General features: G+C 46.6%; 1 protein-coding gene across 2 annotated transcripts in view; it reads right to left on the bottom strand.

Moving 5' to 3' along the window:
- The window catches only part of TTBK1 (tau tubulin kinase 1), a 45209-nt gene extending 43414 nt beyond the window's left edge, over positions 1 to 1795 (bottom strand). The window contains exon 1 of one of the 2 annotated variants that reach the window (XM_054492293.2): positions 1568 to 1795. The gene's annotated coding sequence lies outside the window, so the exon portion shown is untranslated. The remainder of the gene's footprint in view (positions 1 to 1567) is intronic. The other variant, XM_054492291.2, reaches the window with a different exon arrangement.
- Between the last annotated feature and the right edge of the window lie 13712 nt (positions 1796 to 15507).

Below are 15507 nucleotides of genomic sequence, written 5' to 3'. Positions count from 1 at the left end.
GTTTAGGGGTTGCGGGTCAGGGGAGGAAGGTGGCTAAAGAGATCTATAGATGGGGTAGAAACTACATAAACCCACCTTTCCTTGGGATGAAATAACTTCCCAGGGCTTCTGCATCTAGACATCCTGCCATAGGGGACAGGGTGGGACATGGAGGTGTGGAAACCACCTTCCAATTCATGATGTGCCATGGTGGACATATGGAGAAGGGATCTTCATGGGGAGGGACGCTGCCACTCCTTTTCTCTTTCTTCAAGTGAAGAAATAAGTGAAGTTATAAGGATTTCTTATAACTTCAGAGCATCAGGACTTCCCTCCTTCTGCCAAAGTGGGATATGGGGCATCAGGAATTTGAAGGGCAGTGAGGGCAATGGCAGGATGAAGGGAGAGGTAGGGATGGGGGTTCTAGAATAAAGATGAAGGAGACAGGTTGAGGACAAGACTGAAGAAGCAATTCAACTGGTGGGAGGGGGCCTTCGGAAGCTGAACTGGGTGAACTCTGGTGGGCTTTCCAGTCCTGGGACAGTGGATCTGTTAGGTTGATAAGGAAAATTTGTGTCCTACTCCCATTTTATAGATGAGCAAACCAAAAAGAAAGAGATGAGGCAAGAGAAGGAAGAGTGGAGCCAGGAAGATAAATGAGGGTTACCTGCTTCTCCCGCTCCACCCTCCTTCTCTCTGTGTCTGAGGACTATGCTCAGCTGAGACTGGGTTGGATGATACAAACATGGGACACTTGGCTGCCCTGTTACTGCTGCCTCAGGCTCCTGTGTGCACATGGGGGCATGGGTGCATAGTGAAGGCAAGGGCTTATGCAGGACTTTGTATGAATATCTGTCAGAGAGTGCAGGTGAGAGCATGTGGGACCAGTGATGGTACACAGGGGTATGTGGAACTGGTGGGAGCTCATCATGGCCTGTGAATACAAGTGTTGATGTGTAACTCTGCAAGGTGTCAGCAGGTGTGTGTGGGAATCTGGGAGCCCAGGTAAGGAGAGGTGATGGAGACTAGCCAGCGGTGATGGGAACAGGTGAAAGAGGTGTGGAGGGAGGCAGAGGGGAATGGCAGGGATGAGGAGCGACAGGATCAGAGGAGGGGGTGGGTAGGATGGAGACCCGTGAGAGAGAATGATGACAGGCAAGGAAGAGATAGGACCATGGGAGGGATCTCTGGGCACAGTCGAGGGGGTGAGGAAGTAGGTAAGAAGGCAGGTGGGAGGCATGGAGGGACTGAGGACAGGGAGGGAGATTACGGAGACAGCCGAATGATTCGTCAGGGATGACAGGAGAGCCAGGGGTGAAGCCATGGGGACAGGGGACGGAGGTGAGTGGGGAGGAGCAAAGTGCCTGGAGGACGGGTTGGGGAGGGAGGTCTGTGTGCTGGGGACAGGGAGCGGCTCCAGGCCTCGGCGCGGCCCAGGCGGTGTAGGCCAGCGTCCCAGCCCAGCGGGCGGCGACAGCAGCGCGGAGGGGAGCCCAAGAAGGCTGCGCTGGGAGACGAGCCAGGCAGAGCCCCCTGAACCCACGAAGGAGCCCCCGCCCCGACCCCGGCCCGCCCCGCCCCGTCTCACCTGCTCTGTGCCCGCTGCGGCTGCGGCTGCGGCGGCGGCGGAGGCAGCGGCTCGGGGCGGCGCATCCCCCGGGGCCGGGGCGGGGCGGGGGCGGCTCAGTGCGGCGTTGGGTGACCCGCTCCCTCCGGCGGCGGCGGCCTTCCGACCTGGACCATCCCGGCCCGGCCCGGCCCCGATCCTCCTTGGGCGACGGCGGCGGCAGCGGCAGAGCGGGGAGCTGCCCACAATGCACCGCGCCGCCAGCATCAGCACCAGCCCTGACATCACCGCCCGCCGCCCGCTCTGACATCACGGCTCCTCCTCTGACATCACGTTCCGACGTCCCCGCTCCGCTCTCCTCCAGCCCTGGGACTCTCTGGCTGTCCCGCTCCAGCTCTCAGGTTCTCCTTACAGCTCTCTGCCACTCACTTGACTCCATCTCCCAGCACAGCCCCATCACTCCTTACCTGTTCCCATAAAACTCACCTGTCTCCATCACCCTTTATCTTCCCCACTCCCAGCATGCCTAAAATTCCTCACCTGACCCATCAGTCTGGCCTGATTCCCCACTCCATCCTCTATATGTTTATATCGCCTTCCTCTAAACTCATCCCTCTCTCCTGTACCTCCCATACGTCCGCATCACCCATCTCTTCTTCTGGGACCATCCCACACTCGCACCCACCACCCATCATGTGTAATTCTCACCTCACCACCTATATGCCTTTATCTTTTGGCTCAATCTGTGTCTCTCTTTCTTTGGCCCTTTCTTTCATTTGTGGACAAACTCTGCCATTGGTTTTTACTGCTTACCAAATAAGATGCACACTCTTTTACTGTAGCATCAAAACATCTTCCCAACATGGACCCATAAGGCCATTACTCCCCTTCTGACATGTTGGGTTACTCAACAACTCAACATTCCAACATTCCTTGAACAACAAACTCTGCATGCCGCCTGTCTCTTTCAGTTTCTTCCTTCTTTTTTTTTTTTTTTGAGACAGGGTCTCACTCTGCTGCCCAGGCTGGAGTGCAGTGGCACAGTCTCAGTTCATTGCAACATCTGCTTCCTGGACTCAAGCGATTCTCCAGCCTCAGCCTCCCAAATATTTGAGACTACAGGCATGAGCCATTATCCCCGGCTAATTTTTGTATTTTTTGTAGAGACGGGGTTTCACCATGTTCCCCAGGCTGGTCTTGAATTCCTGAGCTCAAAGCCATCTGCCCACCTTGGCCTCCCAAAGTGCTGGGATTACAGGCATGAGCCATTGTGCCCAGCCAGTTCTTTCCTTCCTTAATGCCTTCAACAAATGCATACAGAGCAACTTCAATAATAATAACAACAACAATGGGCCACGTGCAATGGCTCACACCTATAATCCCAACACTTTGGGAGACCAAGGCAGCAGGATTGCTTGAGCCCGAGAGTTCAAGACCGGCCTGGGCAACATAGTGAGTCTTCATCTGTACAAATAATTTAAAAATTAGTTGGATGTGGTGGTGTGCACCTGCAGTCCCAGCTACTCGGGAGGCTGAGCGGGGAGGATTTCTTGAGCCCAGGAGGTCAACACTGCAATGAGCCGTGATTATGCTACTGCGCGCCAGCCTGGATGACAGAGCGAGACTCTGTCTCAATAATAACAACAACAACAACAATTGCAGCAGTTATTTACTTCTGCCAGACACTACTCTAACTTTGCATATATTAATTCCTTTAATCCTGATGACAACCCTATGAGGTAAGAGTACTACTGTTATCCCTTGTTTTATAGATGGGGAAACTAAGATACAGAGAGGTTAAGTAATATGCATTGGGTTACACAGCTAGCAAGTGGCAGAGCTGGAATTCAATCCCTGGCTCTGGAGTCCATGGTTCTAATCACTACATTGGGAGGAAGGATCATTGAGTCTGCAAGAGTAGTCAGGGAAGGCTTCTTGGAGGAGGTACGTTCAACTGTAATTTGAGGAATTAGTAGAATTAGTAGAAGTTTGCCAACAGACAAGTGGGGCCAGGGCAGAGGATGAAAGAGACTTCCAGGCTGAGAAGACAGCATGAGATGAGGCTGGGGCGGGCGTGTGCAAGATCATGAAAGATCTTGTGTGCAGCGCTAAGAAGATTAGATTTTATCCATTTGGTTTTTGGAAGTGTAGTGGATACTGTGGAGAGCCATTCAGATCTCCCTCCAGAATCTAGGTGCTTATTCTCCCAGATATGAGATGTTGAAGGCTGACTGCTTTCAGCTGACCTGTTCTCTGGGAATTGCCCTTGGCCAAGGGAGCTGCCTCATCCAAGATCATGCCGCCTTCCTGGGACATCCCACAGCCAATTGATGAGTATAAAGGCCTGACCCCCTTGCTTCAACTGGGGACAGCTCTGAAGGGATATCCCATTTTCAAAATTAATAGGGACAGCTGAGGCTTCTATTGAGACTATATCAGAGCTCAACTTCCCCTTCCATGCAACCTTGCCATCTTCAGTCCTCTACAGAGGTTGATCACCAGAGCACTTCCCAATAAACTTACTGCGTGATCATCTCTGTCTCAGAGGCAGTGTCCTGGGGATCCTGATTTTCAGATAGGAAACCACTGAGGAATTTTGAGCAAAGATGAGACATGGTCTGATCTGAGTGTTGGGTTAGAATTCTAGTTTCTTTTTCGCTTTTGTTTTTAGTACTTTAAAAATGTTGCTCTATTGTCTTCTAACTTACATTGTTTCTGATGAGAAATTTGCAATTATCCTATCTCTGTTCCTTTGTATGAAATATGTCTTTTATGCGTCTGTTTTTTGCTTTGTTTTGTTTTGTCTTTTGAGACAGAGTCTCTCTCTGTCACCCAGACTGCTGGAGTGCAGTGGCACTATCTAGGTTCACTGCAACCTCCACCTCCCGGGTTCAAGTGAGTCTCCTGTCTCAGCCTCCCGAGTAGCTGAGATTACAGGCGTGCACTACCACACCCAGCAATTTTTTGTGTTTTTAGTAAAGACAGGGTTTCACCATGTTGGTCAAGCTGGTCTCAAACTCCTGACCTCAAATGATCTGTGCGCCTCCACCTCCCAAAGTGCTGGGATTATAGGCATGAGCCACCGCGCCCAGCCCAATGCCTCTGGTTTCTTTTAAGATTTTCTCTTTGTCACTGGATTTAGCTATTTAAGCTATTTTATGATGTGTCTTTTTTACATAGTTTTATTCATGTTTTGTAGGGAAAAGAAGGAGAGATCAGACTGTTACTGTGTCTATATAGAAAGGGAAGACATAAGAGACTCCATTTTGAAAAAGACCTGTGCTTTAAACAATTGCTTTGCTGAGATGTTGTTAATTTGTAGCTTTGTCCCAGCCACTTTGACCCAGCCACTTTGAGCCAACCTGCATCTTACAAAAACATGTGTTGTATAAAATCAAGGTTTAAGGGATCTAGGGCTGTGCAGGACATGCCTTGTTAACAAAATGTTTACAAGTGATATACTTGGTAAAGGTCTTCGCCATTCTCTAGTCTCAATAAACCAGGGGCACAATGCACTGCGGAAAGCCGCAGGGACCTCTGCCCTTGAAAGCAGGGTATTGTCCAAGGTTTCTCCCCATGAGATAGTATGAAATATGGCCTCGTGGGATGAGAAAGATCTGACCGTCCCCCAGCCCAACACCCGAAAAGGGTCTGTGCTGAGGTGGATTAGTAAAAGAGGAAAGCCTCTTGCAGTTGAGATAGTGGAAGGTCACTGTCTCCTGACTGCCCCTGGGAACTGAATGTCTTGGTATAAAATCCGATTGTACATTTGTTCAATTCTGAGATAGGAGAAAAACCGCCCTATGGTGGGAGGACAGACATGTTTGCAGTAATGCTGCCTTGTTATTCTTTACTCCACTGAGATGTTTGGGTGGAGAGAAACATAAATCTGGCCTACGTGCACATCCAGGCATAGTACCTTCCCTTGAACTTAATTATGACATAGATTCTTTTGCTCACATGTTTTTTGCTGACCTTCTCCTTATTATCACCCTGCTCTCCTACTACATTCCTTTTTGCTGAAATAATGAAAATAATAATCAATAAAAACTGAGGGAACTCAGAGGCCGGTGCCAGTGCAGGTCCTTGGTGTGCTGACTGCCAGTCTCCTGGGCCCACTGTTGTTTCTCTACACTTTGTCTCTGTGTCTTATTTCTTTTCTCAGTCTCTCGTCCCACCTGACTAGAAATACCCACAGGTGTGGAGGGGCAGGCCACCCCTTCATGTTTCTTGTGCTTGGGTTTGTTGAGATTCTTGTATCTGTGCATTTATAGTTTTCATCAAGTTGGGAAATTTTTCAGCCATTATTTTCTTAAATATTTTTTCTGCCCTCCCCTTTCCTTCAGGGTCTCCAATTACCCTGTACATTAGGCCCCCCTGAAGTTGTCCCACAACTCACTGATGCTTTACTTTTTCCTAGCCTTTTTTCTCACTGTGTTTCATTTTGGATAGTTTCTATTGCTGTGTATTCAAGTTCACTAATCTTTTCTCTTACAGCATCTAATCTAGTATTAATTCCATCCAATGTATTTTTCATTGTTGTTTACAATTCTGGAAGTTTGATCTGGGTCTTTTAAAATCTTCCATATCTCTACTCAGTTTTTTCTTCTAACTTCTTAAACATATGGAATAATTATAATGACTGCTTTAATATATTTTTCTACTAATTTTATCTAAACAATTTCTGGATTAGTTTCAACAGATTTTTATTCTTACTATGGGTCATATTTTCTGCTTCTTTCCATATCTACTAATTTTTTACTGGATGCCAAATACTGTGAATTTTACCTTGCTGAGTCCTGTATATTTTTATGTTTCAATGAATATTATTCAGCTTTGTTCTGGACTGCAGTTAATTTTTAAGAAGCAAAAACAGGCCAGACATGGTGGCTTATGCCTGTAAATTTCAACATTTTGGGAGGCAGATGCAAGAGGATTGCTTCAGCCCAGGAGCTCAAGACCAGCATGGGCAACATGGAGAGACCCTGTCTCAAAAAAAAAAAAAAAAAAAAAAAAAATCAAAAATCACCCAGGCATGGTAGCATGCATCTGTGGTCCCAGCTACTTGGGAGGCTGAGGTGGGAGGATCGCTTGAGTCCAGGATGTCAAGGCTGGAGTGAGCCATCATCATACCACTGTACTCCAGCCTGGGTGAAAGAGCAAAACGCTGTCTCAGAAAAAGAAAAGAGAGAGACAGAGAGAGAGAGACAAAGAGAAAGAGAGAGAAAGAAAAACCAGTTTGATCCTTTCAAAGTTTACTTTTAAGTTTTATTAGGTTAGACCAGAGCAGCGTCCAGTCTAGGGTTAATATTTCTCTGCCATTAAGGCAAAACCTAATTTTTTTTGCCACTAAGGCAAAGCCCTATGAATTTTCCATATGAGCCAGTAGGAACAGGAACTAGTTCCATCCCTGTGTGAGCTCAAAAATTGTTAACTCTGCAGCTTTCAGATGTTTTTCCCCACCACAGATAGTTCCCTCATATACATGTGCTGATCAGTCCTCAGCTATCTATTCATGGAACCTTCTGAACCTCTCCAGAGCTCTCTCTCCTGTCCTGTACTTTCTCCTGCAAACTAGCGGCCTTGGCCTCCCTGGACTCCCAGCTCTATCTCCTCGATCAAAGAGACAGCCAGGCTCAGCCTGGGTTCCTCCATCCTGCAGCCTGGTAACCTTGCAGGCAATAAGCTGGGGCAAATATAAAGCTCATCTACTTTTTTCAGTCTTTCAGGGATTACAGTACTGTTCTGTGCTGCCTGATGTCCAGTGTTCAAACATTATTGCTCTATATTCATATATTCTGTCCAGTTTTTTAGTTGTTAAAGATGGGAGGGTAAATCTAGGTCTTGCTGCTTCTTGGCCAGAAGAAGACATTTGATCTGGGTGTTACACAGCAGGAGTGTGAGGATAGACTGGAAGAGCTTCCCCAGATGCTTGATTTCTGCCTTCTTTGAGTCACTTAGCCCTTTGCACATTAATGCATAGCATTAACCTGATTTCTCCTATTCTTGAGCTAAGGCTGGCTCCTCCCAAAGCTAAGTGGAGTCAAAAATCTCAGATGCTCTTCTTTACTCCTTTTTGTAGCTCTGTTAGTGCCCATTGAATGTCTCACACAAAATAAATGCTTTTAAAATGTGTCTCCAAGCTGTACATTAAAAGGGATTTAAGGCTGGGCACAGTGGCTCATGCCCATAATCCCAACATTTTGGGAGGCTGAGGCAGGAGGATTGCTTGAGCCCAGGAGATCCAGACAAGCCTGAGCAACCTAGTGAGACCTCGTCTCTCTGGAAAATAAAAATAAACTTAACAAAAATTAGCCAGGTGTGGTGGTGTGCTCCTGTGGCCCCAGCTACTCAGGAAGCTGAGGTGAGAAGATCGCTTGAGCCTAGGAGGTCGAGGCTACAGTGAGCCATGATCATGCCACTGCATGCCAGCGTGACAGAGCAAGATCCTGTCTCCAAAAAATAAAAGCGACTTAAAAGATAAATAAAAATAGGTAAGGTTAAACTATACTGTCTAGAAATGCACATTTGGGCGATAAAACCATAATGAAACTTAAGGAAGTTTAATGATGTCCTTCCTTTTTGTCCTCACTATAAAAGTAAGGGTAGTGGTTACTTTTGGAGGGAGTAAGGGGGCTGTTTGGGATGGTGCACATGGAAACTTCTGGGTAGTTGAAGATCTATTTTGAGATGATATGGGTGCAAGAGTGTTTGTCTTATAATAATTCATTTGTTTAGGTGGTTTTCTGTAGCTGGGTTTGATTTTACAATAAAAGTATAATTGTATTGGTATGCCCCCGCATGAATGAATGAATGATGAATGATTAATACATCTGGGCATTGAGTATCAATGATTGCTCGCATCAAAACAGAGAGACATCCAGATGCTATGTGCCCATGTTGGGATTACACACCACCCCTTGTGAAATAGCCTTGCCGAAATTCAACCTGAATCTGACTAACCCTCTACATCCAGCTCCAATGTACAAGAAATGAGGAATATAGAGGAACATGTCCAATGACATCACAGGGATATAACTGGCAAACTTCAGACTGAAGGAAACTGCAGGATGAGAGAGAGAAAGAGAGAATATACGGGGGAAATGTATATATTAAAATAGACTTAAAAGGCATGTCAACCAATCATAATATGTGGATCTTGATTTTAAACAAATAAATTACAAACATTTATAAGATTTATAAATTACAAACATTTGTAAGACAAACATTTGTAAGACAAGAAAAATTACAAACATTTTTAAGACAAGAAATTTGAACACTAATGGAATATTTGATGACATTAAGAAAATCTTGTTAAATTTTTTTAGCTATGATATGATAATAATATTTTAGTTCCTTTTTTTAATAAGACGGGGTCCCACTATGTTGGCCAGGTTCATCTTCAACTCTTGGCCTCAAGCAATCCTCCCACCTCAGCCTCCCAAAGTGCTAGGATTACAGGCGTGAGCCACCATGCCCAGCCGGTTACATTTTTAGTAAAAAAGAGTTATATTTTAGAAACATATATAAAAATATTTATAAATGAAAAATGTAAACTGAAATTTGCATCAAAATAGTACAGTGAGGAAATTTAGTATGAATACAGATGAAACAAGACTGGCCATAAATTGATAATTATTAAATCTTGTACTATTTTCTCTATTTTATATTTTGCTTTGTTAAAAACAGTTTTATTGTTGCAAATGGCAGGATTTCCTTCTTTTTAAAGACTGTTTAATATTCCATTATACACACACATGCACATAGTGCCACCACATCCGGCTAATTTTTTAAATTTTTTGTAGAGGTGGGGTCTTGCTTGTTGCCCAGGCTGGTCTCAAACTCCTGGGTTTCATCAATCCTCCCACTTCAGCCTCCCAAAGTGCTGTGATTATAAGCATGAGCCACAGTGCCCAGCCTACAGTAGCTTTATAATATATTTTGAAATCAGACATGAATGAACCTGGAGGGCATTATAGGGAAATAAGCCTGTCACAGAAGGACAAATAATGCCTGAATTCAACTTATATGAAGGATGTATAATGGGCAAACTCATAGAAGCAGGCCAAGCCTGCTAACAAAAATTGGCCAGGTATGGTGGCACCTGCCTGTAGTCCCAGCTACTTCGGAGGCTGAGGTGGGAGGATCACTTGAGGGGTCGAGGCTGTAGTGAGCTGTGATGCCGTGATGGTGCCACTGCACTCTAGCCTGGGTGACAGAGTGAAACCCTGTCTCAAAAAAAAAAAAAAAAAAGAACCTTCCTGTCACTCCCAAAATGTTTTCTTGTGCCCTCTGCTGGCAATTCCTGCTCCCAACCCCAGCCTTAGGCAACCCCCCGCCTTTGGTCTGCTTTCTGTCTCACCAAATATGCCTTTTCTGGACATGTCAAATATAATCATATGATATGTAGTCTTTCGCTATTCTCTGTATCAGCAAATAAATTTGACATTTTCCATAATAAATATAATTTTTGTTTAATTGAACAATGACTTACATTTGTATAGCACTTTATTTTTAAATGGACTTTATTTTTTAGAGCAGTTTTAGGTTCACAGCAATACTGAGCAGAAGGTACAGAGAGTTCCCACACACCTCTGCCCCCACAAATGCACAGCCTCCACCATTATCAAACATCCCCACTGGAGCGGTACGTTTGTTACGATCTATAAAACTACATTGACCATCATTATCACGCAAAGTCCACAGACTACATTAGGGTTCACTCTTCATGTTGTACACTCTATGGGTTTGGATAAATATATAATGACATGTACCCACCATTATAGGATCAAACAGGGTAATTTCACCGCCCTAAAAACCCCTGAGCACTTTGTGTGTCTGTGTGTGTTTTGTTTTGTTTTGTTTTGTTTTGTTTTGTTTTTGAGACGAAGTTTCGCTCTGTCGCCCAGGCTGGAGTGCAGTGGTGCGATCTCGGCTCACTGCAAGCTCCGCCTCCCGGGTTCACGCCATTTTCCTGCCTCAGCCTCCCAAGTAGCTGAGACTGCAGGCGCCCACCATCACGCCCGGCTAATTTTTTGTATTTTTAGTAGAGATGAGGTTTCACCGTGTTAGCCAGGATGGTCTTGATCTCCTGTCCTCGTGATCCGTGATCCGCCCACCTTGGCCTCCCAAAGTGCTGGGATTACAGGCCTGAGCCACCACGCCCGGCCTTTTTTTTTTTTTTTTTTCAGACGGAGTTTCGCTCTTGTCGCCCAGGCTGGAGTGCAGTGGCAGGATCTCACTCACTCCGCCTGCTTCGGCCTCCCAAAGCTCTGGGATTACAGGCCTGAGCCACCGCGCCTAGCCTATATTTTCTAATGTGGCTTCACATACTTCACTGCACCATGCTCAAACCAGGTGAGTAAGGCAGGATAACATTTCTTACCAATTTTATAGATGAGGAAACAGGCTTGGAGAGTTTAAGGGACCTGACCAAGGTCACACAGATAGTAATGGAATCAAGATTGGCCTCCTGGGGCCGGGCACAGTGGCTTATGCCTGTAATCCTAGCACTTTGGGTGAAACCACATCTCTACTAAAAATACAAAAATTAGCTGGGCGTGGTGGCAGGCACCTGTAGTCCCAGCCACTTGGGAGGCTGAGACAGGAGAATCGCTTAAACCCGGAAGGCGGAGGTTGCAGTGAGCCGAGATCACGCTACTGACTGCACTCCAGCCTGGGTGACAGAGCCAGACTCCGTCTCACCAAAAAAAAAAAAAAAAAGACTGGCCTCCTGTCACCTGGTGAGATATCTTCCCTGTCAAGCTGCCTCGCTAGGCTCCCCACTGCCCTCATCCCTCCATCCCATCACTTAGTACCCCATCCCTCCAACTCGGGCCTCTCTGCATTGAGCCGGAAGGTCTGAGCTGCAAGTCATAGCTCGCTCTGAATCCTCACCCAACTGACAGTGGACTAGAACCAGTCTCAATGCCTTGTTTCCCATCTGGAGAAACACAAAATGTCCCTTCTACACTTTTACTCTTCTATGCAAAATATTCCTTCAGCCTGAGGTAGAAAGGAGACCCCAGCCAGAGCAGAGGTGGGGCCCCCAAAGAGATGGGGGCTGGCTGGTTTATGTATTGATTTATTTACTTATAAGATACAGAGGCCACTTTAGGAGGCCGAGGCTGGCAGATCACCTGAGGTCGGGAGTTGAGACCAGCCTGACCAACATGGTGAAACCCCATCTCTACTAAAAATACAAAATAAGCCGGGCGTGGTGGCACATGTCCTGTAATCCCAGCTACTCGGGAGGCTGAGGCAGAATTGCTTGAACCCAGGAGGCGGAGGTTGCTGTGAGCTGAGATCGCACCATTGCACTCCAGCGTGGGCAACAAGAGGGAAACCCTCTCTCAAAAAAAAAAAAAAAAGATACTGAGAAACAAGATGGTGTGTGTGTGTGTCTGTGAATGTGTGTTCCTTGTCTTTGGGGGGGAATTGGAGGGAAGGTGTGAGTGAGAATAAGGAGTGTTGGGGAGATTGCCTGTCAAGTCCGCTGGCACATGAAGCCTTCTTCCTAATCTGTGTATGCATGTTTGTGTGTGTGTGAGAGAGGGCACCTGGAGGTGGAGGGACACGTGTGCAGCTGTGTCTTCATGTTTGCCCCATGGTCCATGTATACCTAGCTGGGCCCAGCAGAGCAGTGGGCAGAAATACTCTGAAATCTCTGTCTCCCTTTTGTATCTTAGCATTAAAAATATACATATTGTTGCATCTTCTCTGCAATCGCATACTTCAGTATTTTAATAGTTATCTTTCAGGAAGAATATGGAAGAAAACACTGATGGAGCTTTCCTCTGGGGAGTGGGGCTGGGGTCTCAGGACTTTCTTTCCACTGCATACTCTCTTGTTCCATTTGAAGGTTTTGTCATATATTTGTGATTGTCATAATAAAATGAGGATGAAATCAGTACTGGTGAACAATGAGTGCTTGCCTGTCTCCCTGAAGATACCGCCTCTATCAGCCTACTTACTACAGGGCTGAGCAGACTACGAAGTGCTGTGAAATACATCCTCTCATTTAAACCACTCATTCATTCAACAAATATTTAATAAATGTTTCTTATGTGCCAGGCATAGTTCTAGAAACTAGGGATAGGCTAGGCACAGTGGCTTACACCTGTAATCCCAGTACTTTGGGAGGCTGAGGTGGGAGGATCGCTTGAGCCCAGGAGTTTAAGATAAGCCTGGGCAACATAGTGAGACCCAATTTCTACAAAAAATTAGCCAGGCATGGTGGCACTCACCTGTAGTCCCAGCTATTCGGGAGGATGACGAGGGAGGATTGCTTGAGCCTAAGAGTTTGAGACTGCAGTGGGCTGTGACCATGACACTGCACTCCAGCCTGGGTGACAGAGCAAAACACCATCTCTTAAGACAGAAAAGGAAAGAAAGAAAAAAAAGAAAGAGAATAAAAAGAGAAAGAAAGCAAGAAAGCAAGGGAGGAAGGAAGGGAGGGAGGGAGGGAAAGAAAGAAAGAAGAGAGAGAGAAGGGAAGGAAGGAAGGAAGGGGAAAGGAAAGAAAGAAAGAAGGAAGGAGGAAGGAAGGAAGGAAAGAAAGAAAAAGAAAGAAAGAGAAAGAAGAAAGAAGGAGGAAGGAAGGAAAGAAAGAAAGAAAGGAGGAAGGAAGGAAAGAAAGAAAAAGAAAGAAAGAAAAAAAAAGCAGGAATACAGCAGTAAACAACCTTCTACTGGGTATAGAAAAACATGCAACAAAATTAATAAGTTATATGGTATATGAGAAGGAGAAAAGGCAAGGTAGCGAAGGGTGATAGAGAGTACTGGGGGATGGAGGGCTGCCATATTGAATAGGGTGATCAGGGAAGGTGAAGCGTGAACAAAGACTTGAAGGAAATGAGGAGTGAGCCAGGAAGCTACCTGGGAGAACAGTGTTCCAGGCAGAGGGAACAGCAAATGCAAAGACTCTGAGGCAAGGGCATGGCTGACATGCTTAGGGAACAGCAGGAAGCCAGTGAGGTGGCAGAGAAGTGAATGAAAGTAATAGAAGCTGGAGTTAGGGAGGTAAGAGGGTGACAGGATCATCTGGAGCCTTGTGAGCTGCTGTAGGGTTTTCAGTTTTTAGCCCAAGTGAGATGGGAACCACTAGAGGGTTTTGAGCAGAGGAGGGTCATGACCTAGATCACTCAACCTGCTGAGTGGAGAGCAAACTGTAGCAGGGAAGGGCCAGGGGAGGTGTATAGAAAACCCCTGACATAAGTAATTCCATCTTAGAAAGACTCCATCACTGGGTGCATTCGCTCATGCCTGTAATCCCAGACCTTTGGGAGGCTGAGGTAGGGGGATTGCTTGGGCCTAGGAGTTTTGAGACCAGCCATGGAAACATAGTGAGACCTCGTCTCCACAATTTTTTTTTTTTTTTTTTTTTTTTTTTGAGATGGAGTCTCACTCTCTTGCCCAGGCTGGAGTGCAGCGGCGTGATCTTGGCTCACTGCAACCTCTGCTTCCCGGGTTCAAGCAATTCTCCAGCCTTAGCCTCTGGAGTAGGTGGGACTACAGGTGTGTGCCACCATGCCTGGCTGACTTTTTGTATTTTTAGTAGAGATGGGGTTTCACCATGTTAGCCAGGATGGTCTCGATCTCCTGACCTCGTGATCTGCCCTCCTTGGCCTCCCAGAGTGCTGGGATTACAGCCATGAGCCACCGAGCCCGGCCTTTTTTTTTTTTTTAATTAGCTCGGCATGGTGGCACGTGCCTGTAGTCCTAACTACTCAGGAAGCTGAGGTGGGAGGATTCCTTGAACCCTCGAACTTGAGGCATGAGTTTGAGGCTGCAGTGAGCAATGATTGTGCCTCTGCACTCCAGTGTGGGCGACAGGGACCTTGTCACCAAAAATAATAAATAAATAAATAAATTAATTAATTAAGTTTGAAAAAACTTCATCTTACATTTCAAAAGGCATCAAGCCAACAGGGTCCAGATGTTCGCCTAACCAATGGAGACAACACCCAACCAGAGAAGGGCATCACCCTTTACTGTTAAGTCCTCATCAGAGGACTCAAGGACCATAAAATGAGCAGGACTTCAGCAGCTAGACACAGCCACCTTAACAGACCAAGTCTTGCTATCACTCGTGCCCAGCACCTGGTGTCTGCCTCTGAAGGCTCTGCCCAAATCAAGGACTCTTCCTTGCAAGCTCTTGATGACTATCCCCATCAGGCCAGGACTCTGTCCACAGCACTCTCCTTGGACTGGTTCGTTAACCCCTTTTCTCTTGATGTTAAATGTTCTTGTGTTTGATGTGAAATTTTAACCTGTAACATTTATATCCTTACATATAATACTATGTATGGTTTGCAATACAGTTTGACCTGTGGAGTGGCTCCAGCTTGCATGCCCGCGGCTCTGACTACCTAGTGAACAGGTGGTCCTAAGGAGAGCTGCCTTCTTGGGAACTCTATGTGACGCCTAGCTTTTGTGATTGAAATAGCATCAATAAAAACCTGATCTTGTGGGTAGACACAAAGGTGGGTGGACCTGGTTCTGTCTGACCTTGAGCAGCTCACGACATGCGGGGACCTGTTAGGAGGCTGTGGAGAGCCGGGATTAGGCTTAGACAAGGGTAGTGGCCCTGTAGGTGGTCGCGAGATTTCAGATTTGGAAGGACGAATCCACACGAGTTGTCAATGGATGGGACGCAGAGTTTGAGAGAAAGGGAACGATCCAGATGACTCCGAGGGTCTTGGACCTGAGCAGCTGGGAGGATGCAGCTAAAGACGGCGGGGAGGAGGGGAGCAGAAGCGGGTGAGGTGGGGAAGCCCTCGAGTTCTGCCTGGACAAGGTCAAGGTAAGGTGCGTGTTAGGCATCCGAACGTCAAGTCCGGGAAGGGTGTGTTCCCGAAAGTGTCCCGGCTGGATCCTCCCAGTTCGTCGTCCCCGTTCCACAGGTGGACTCAGCAGCCAGGCTCTGCGCTGGGCCGGGCGGGGTCACGTGGCCGCGGGCT

Source organism: Pongo pygmaeus, chromosome 5 (genome assembly GCF_028885625.2).
Source record: "Pongo pygmaeus isolate AG05252 chromosome 5, NHGRI_mPonPyg2-v2.0_pri, whole genome shotgun sequence".
In the NCBI taxonomy this organism is placed as follows: domain Eukaryota; kingdom Metazoa; phylum Chordata; class Mammalia; order Primates; family Hominidae; genus Pongo; species Pongo pygmaeus.
The sequence above is the reverse complement of the archived record's forward strand: the minus strand, read 5'-3'. Positions and strand labels throughout refer to the sequence as shown.